The sequence below is a fragment of the Sapajus apella genome, unplaced genomic scaffold (assembly GCF_009761245.1).
Source record: "Sapajus apella isolate SASKATOON/1434 unplaced genomic scaffold, GSC_monkey_1.0 scaffold21, whole genome shotgun sequence".
Lineage (NCBI taxonomy): Eukaryota > Metazoa > Chordata > Mammalia > Primates > Cebidae > Sapajus > Sapajus apella.
In genome coordinates this window covers 551,058-557,969 of record NW_022436961.1, presented here as the reverse complement: position 1 = coordinate 557,969, position 6,912 = coordinate 551,058, and the positions used below count along the sequence as shown (strand labels likewise).

Sequence of the window (6,912 nt, the reverse complement as noted above, 5' to 3'; positions counted from 1 at the left end):
AAGAAAGAAAGAAAGAAAGAAAGAAAGAAAGAAAGAAAGAAAGAAAGGAAGAAAGAAAGAAAGGAAAGAAAGAAATTCTTAAACCAAAGTATTCCCTAAATGTTCAACAGAGAGCACTAGCTGGAGACCCCTCAGGTGGAATAAGGGTTTGACAGAAGAAAGGATTCATAGTCACTGGTGCTTGTTCTATTAATGTTGTACTGTTACTTATTTGGATTCAGTTGTCACAGTGTTTCAGGTAGGGAAAGAAGGAGGGAGGCCTTTGCAAAAAATGCATCTGCAAAGTCACTTATCACACATCATATGAATGAGAAGAGGTTAACCTAAGAGAGTCTGACACTAGAGTAAACACTTTGGAGAAAATTGTATAAAGGTCAGTCATTTAAAGTCAATTAGTTTTTCTATCACCTCCGCCCCTAACCTATGACCAATATGAATTTGTTTAATATATCTGTTATTACAATTTTCTGGGTTTTAAAAATAGGTGCTAATTTTCATTTTCTCAAATAATAAAATACCAAAATCTTTTGGCATTATTCAGGCTCTGTGGAATGTGTTGTATTACATCATTCACTTTGTACATTTAACCAGTCGGGTCAATATCTTAGATAAATTGAAGTCAACTGAAAGCGTTCTCCTTCATGAAATGTTAGTCCTGATTTGATCCTGTGGTTGTCAAGCAATCCATGCATAGTACCTGGCTAATGATTACATGCTTCAATGTGAATCATGTTTGATTATTTGCAAGTCACATAAGTTAAAAAGCTTTCAAATTTCAATGGATAACATGTGAATTCTATTTATCATCCACTGGTCAAGGTTTATTGCCTGCTGTCTTGTTCACATATGACTTAGATGAAGGTAGGAATATCTTCTTGAATTTGACAAGATTCACCTCTGCTCTAGGAACAAACACTAAAACTTACTCACATTGTTTATTTTACAGAAACTTATAAGTTAATAGAAAAAAAGTGGAAAACTGTTAAGCTACAGATTCTTAGGTATACCAGTAATATATATGTAATTTAGGCCGAGCGTGATGGCTCACACCTGTAATCCAAGCACTTTGGAGGCCAAGGTGGGTGGATCACCTGAGGTCTGGAGTTCAAGATCAGCCTGACCAACATGGTGAAACTCTGTCTTAAAAAAAAAAAAAAGAAAAAAATATATGTAATTTATAAATTATATGTTTTTAGTTTATAGGTTTTCAGAAAGACTTTCAGGCTTAAAAAGAAAAATAGTACACAGAAATGACGTGGAAGGGAGAAGATATACGAGGGACAATAAAATTACATACAAATACATGCATGCAACATTAAGTAAAACTAGATTTTAAATACAGTTCCAGGTTTTAGTGAGCTATGATTGCACCATTGCATGCTAGCCTGGCAACAGAATGAGACTCTGCCTCTCTCTCTCTCTTTTTTTTTTAAATTTCTTTGAAGCACTGTGATTTGTAGAGACTGTCTTTTAAAAAAATGAGATAATATGACAATACTACAAAAATATTCAAATCAGCCCAACAGAGATATATAAACAGAATATGGATATTTGGAAAAATTTGTATATAAGTAATTTTATTCTTATTCTTTTATTTATTTATTTACTTAACAAAATTTGATATTCTAGTAGGTTCAACCACTTGGGACACACATCTCAAGTGATTAAAGTCATTGAGATGTGCTGATTAATAAGCAATCTAATTGAGCCTCAAGTCTGTTTAAAGTAATGAGATAGTGATGTTCTCCCCATATACAGATGAGAAACTCCAAACACAGCTAGGGTTACATACCGAGTTAATGAAAACACCTGTATTATACCACTTACATGATTTATACTAATTTATGCAGCATTTGCAATGGATCTTTTTTCTACTAATCTTTTCCAGAATCTGTTTTGCTTCAGATGAGTGAGCCCCAACCCTGATAATAGCACAACGTTGTTTCCTAGTTGGTAGAGACAACACTCTTACAAGACAATTTGCTTATGGTAGCAAAGCCTGATAATGATTTTCTCCCACATTTTTGTGACTAGGTTCAAGATTCCCCATAGTGATTCCTCTTGTTTGTAGGGACAGAAGCATTCTACATTAGTTACCTTATAGTTTGTGATGTTTGTAATTAGAGGAAAATAGCAACATGTTGGGTTTTTCTGTTTTCCCTGCAGGTGCACACTGATAAGGGATAGATAATCCTTAGCTGTCTCTTACGTTTGTGCTTTTTTTGTTGCATATTTTACATATTAGAAATTCTGAGTAAGATGTTGTGCCCCTGAACATTTAGCAAATGAGGATTTTAATACTATTTTTATAAATGCAATTTAAATAACTCTAATGTAACCATTAAAAGTAAACAAGTTACAGAAAATTCAAGTTTTAAAGATTGAGATACTTTAATTCATTGTTGATTCACCAAATGAAACAAATTAAGATACATGGTAGAATGAAACTTGAAATTGGGATTATCATAGTCATGTAGCTTATTGGGTTTTAAAAAATTACCATAAGGACAGAATTATGTAGATTTTAGAAAACAACATATTTATAACTAGAAATTTATGAAGCTCCAAAAGTTTATGAACTAGAAATACATATATATATATATTCATGTTACATAATATCATATCCTATATTTAAGGGCTTAAGTTAAAAATATTTACTAATGAGCTCTTCAGGGAAACAAGAAATTTCCCAGGAGGGAGAAATTTAAAACAATCAAAAGCATCAGAATCTGAATACATTAAATGAGAAATCAGTCTACTCCTGAAAATGTTTGTGGTAGCCAAGTTCTGGCCACATAGTTTGTTAAAGATATTTCCCTTTAGACTAATTATTGTCTTTGATTTTAAGTGTATTACCCTGTATGATAGATGGAGTGCAAGGGATTCATTCTGAACTTGTGTCATTATGTTCAGATTATTATCTGATGAAGATACTTTATAAATGATTGCTAATAAAAAGGTTTATCACTTGTTTATAACTCTTAGTTTTTAGATAAATATAATTATTAGTAATTCTTGCCATGTCACACCTTGCTCCTTTGGATAAAATATTTTTGTCTGTTTCAATATTTTACTCAGTGATATAAACATATAATTCAATGCACATTCCAAGATGTATAGTTCTTAAGAAAGAATATGACACATTGTTAATCTACCATATGAGGTGATAGTCATAGGACTGCATATGATAATCACAAAGATCAGTTTCTCCAATTTTTCTCTTGATTTAGTAAAAATTGGAGCAAAAAATTTCTCTCTTTTTCTTTTTTTCCCCCCATTTATTTATTTTATTGCATTTTAGGTTTTGGGGTACATGTGAAGAACATGCAAAATTGTTGCATAGGTACACACATGGCAGTGTGATTTGCTGCCTTCCTCCCCATCACCTACATCTGACATTTCTCCCCTTGCTATCTCTCCCCAGCTCCCCACCCCCCACCGTCCCTCCCCTATTTCCCCCCAACTGACCCCAGCGTGTAGGGCTCCCCTCCCTGTGTCCATGTGTTCTCATTGTTCAACACCCACCTATGAGGGAGAACATACCGTGTTTGACCTTCTGCTGTTCTGTCAGTTTGCTGAGAATGATGGTTTCCAGGTTCATCCATGTCCCTACAAAGGACCCAAACTCATCGTTTTTGATGGCTGCATAATACTCCATGGTGTATATGTGCCACATTTTCCCTATCCAGTCTATCGTCGATGGGCATTTGGGTTGGTTCCAGGTCTTTGCTATTGTAAACAGTGCTGCAATGAACATTCGTGTGCACGTGTCCTTATAGTAGAATGATTTGTAATCCTTTGGATATATACCCAGTAATGGGATTGCTGGGTCAAATGGAATTTCTATTTCTAGGTCCTTGAGGAATCGCCACACTGTCTTCCACAATGGTTGAACTAATTTACACTCCCACCAACAGTGTAAAAGTGTTCCTATTTCTCCACATCCTCTCCATCATCTGTTGTCTCTAGATTTTTTAATGATCACCATTCTAACTGGCGTGAGATGGTATCTCAATGTTGTTTTGATTTGCATTTCTCTGATGACCAGTGATGATGAGCATTTTTTCATATGTTTGTTGGCCTCATGTATATCTTCTTTTGTAAAGTGTCTGTTCATATCCTTTGCCCACTTTTGAATGGGCTTGTTCGTTTTTTCTAAAAAATTTCAAAGCTGACTTTGAAAGTATATTTCATGCAATTAGTACCACTTTAATTTTTAACATATTATACTTCAAAGTATTTTTGTGCAAATTTGCTTTATTTTGTTGTTGATTTGGAATAAAAGCTGAGTAAACATTAATATCTAACCCCTTTCTGATTTTTTTTTTCTTTAAGTGATGTACTTCTTTCTTTCAAAAACATGTCCAGGTTCTAATTCAGGCACAGACTCTACAAGTTTTATTAGGCAAATACTTGAAGTCTTCAGTCTTCTCTTGTGTAAACTGATGTCATTTATGAAATTTAAAAAATCAATATTTTAATTGACCTATTCAATAAAGTACTTTTTAAAAGTTGTCAATTTTCTCTCTCTCTTTCTCTCTCTGATGTAATTGTACTTTAGGTTCTGGGGCACATGGGCAGATCATGCAGCATTGTTGCATAGGTACATACATGGCAATGTGGTTTGCTGCCTCCATCACCCCTGTCACCTATATCTGGCATTTCTCCCCATGTTATCCCTCCCCAATCTCCCTACTCTCTGCTATCCCTCCCCTAGTCCCCTACAACAGACTCCAGTGTGTGACACTCCCCTCCCTGTGTCCATGTGTTCTCATTGTTCAACACCCGCCTATGAATGAGAACATGTGGTGTTTCATTTTCTGTTCTTGTGTTAGTTTGCTGAGAATGATGGTTTCTAGATTCAACCATGTCCCTGCAAAGGACACAAACTCATCATTTTTTCATGTCTGCGTAGTATTCCATGGTGTACATGTGCCACATTTTCCTTATCCAGTCTATCATCAGTGGGCATTTGAGTTGGTTCCAGGTCTTTGCTATTGTAAACAGTGCTGCAATGAACATACGTGTGCATGTGTATTTACAACAGAACAATTTATAATCCTTTGGATATATACCCGGTAATGGGATTGCTGGGTCAAATGAAATTTCTATTTCTAGATCCTTGAGGAATTGCCACACGGTCTTCCACAATGGTTGAACTAATTTACACTGCCACCAACAGAGTAAAAGTGTTCCTATTTCTCCACATCCCCTCCAGCATCTGTTGCCTCCAGATTTTTTAATGATCGCCATTTTAACTGGCATGAGACGGTATCTCAATGTGGTTTTGATTTGCATTTCTCTAATGACCAGTGATGATGAGCATTTTTTCATATGTTTGTTGGCCTCATATATGTCTTCTTTTGAAAAGTCTCTGTTCATATCCTTCACCCACTTTTGAATTGGTTTGTTTGTTTGTTTGCCTTTTTCTTGTAAATCTGTTTTAGTTCTTTGTAGATTCTGGATGTTAGCCCTCTGTCAGATGGGGAGATTGCAAATTTTCTTCCCATTCTGTTGGTTGCTGGCTCACTCTAATGATTGTTTCTTTTGCTGTGCAGAAGCGCTGGAGTTTGATTAGATCCCATTTGTCTATTTTGGCTTCTCTTGCCAATGCTTTTGGTGTTTTAGTCATGAAGTCCTTGCCTATGCCTATGTTCCAAATGGTTTTGCCTACGTTTTATTCTACTGTTCTTATGGGGTTGCATCTTATGTTTCAGTCTAAAATTATGGAATGCTTCACTAATTTGCATGTCATCCTTGTGCAGGGGCCATGCTAATCTTCTGTGTATGGTTCCAATTTTAATATTTGTGCTGCTGATGCGAGTACAAGTGTTCATCTTTATTCTACTTAACATTCTACAGCATGTTCACTAGATCCGTGTTTCACTTCACAGATAGAAAATAAACCTTTAGGCTACTTTTTAAAAGAACATATTTGTTTTTCACCTAAAGGTGGCTCATATACCCATGTTTATGCTGAAAAAAACTCTTCTTTCATAGCACTTTTTCTGATTTTCCTTGGATAATTAAATGATTGTTCTCACTCCCTGCTTTTGGGCTGGCAGTTAAGTCCTGTTTCTAGAGCAGCTTTTGTTGCAGATCATGACATAAAACCACTTTTCCATTCTTTCTTTCCAGTTTTCTTAGATAATACATGTGAAGAGCCAGTGGATCCCACTGGATGAATCAATTGTGAAGTCAGCTAAAATGTTCAATGGGGTCTTCAGTGTTATCCATCCATAAAGAGGACGCATTGCAAATATTGTTAATAAGTCCACACAGGTAACTTTCCCCTCTAAAAATTATTCTCTTGATTTCTAAATACCATGGCTTATTTTTCAAGATGGGTCACTATTTTCCCACTTTATTTAGTAAAATAGTAAAATTCTTATGTCCTTCTTGGAACAGAATCACAGTCAAATGCACATCATTTTACACACACACATTCACACACTCAAGAATACAGCTGTCATTCTGACACTTTCTGTGGGCCAAAGTTGAGAATAAATTATGTGATATCAGTTTTCCAGCAGCAGCAGCCACTACAAATTTGCTGATTCCCTCACTTATTAAAGAAAAATCTATTGTGTCAAATCATCTTGTGGTATGATAGGAAACATCATGAGTGCTAGTCAATTTCATATGAATTTAGTACCTTGTATTTGACACTGCTTGGCACTGAGCTAAATCTAAATTTTTTGTCCCATAAAACAGTCATAATGGGCTGCATCTCTATTATTTTACTGCTACCTACTACTACTCCTACCACCTCCAGTAATACCACCACTGTGAAGACTACTGCTACTTCTACAACACTAGGATGATATATGGCACTCAGTATGCAACGGTTTTCTGATGATTTTCATTTAATACTCAAAACAGCTTTTAGGATATAGAAACTATCAATATGTC

At 35.3% G+C, this 6,912-nt stretch overlaps 1 non-coding gene across 1 annotated transcript; it reads right to left on the bottom strand.

The window, feature by feature from the left end:
• Nucleotides 1–5,720: 5,720 nt before the first annotated feature.
• On the bottom strand, nucleotides 5,721–5,827 carry LOC116558546. Its single transcript, XR_004272053.1, has one exon. It is a non-coding gene; the product is annotated as a U6 spliceosomal RNA (small nuclear RNA).
• Between the last annotated feature and the right edge of the window lie 1,085 nt (nucleotides 5,828–6,912).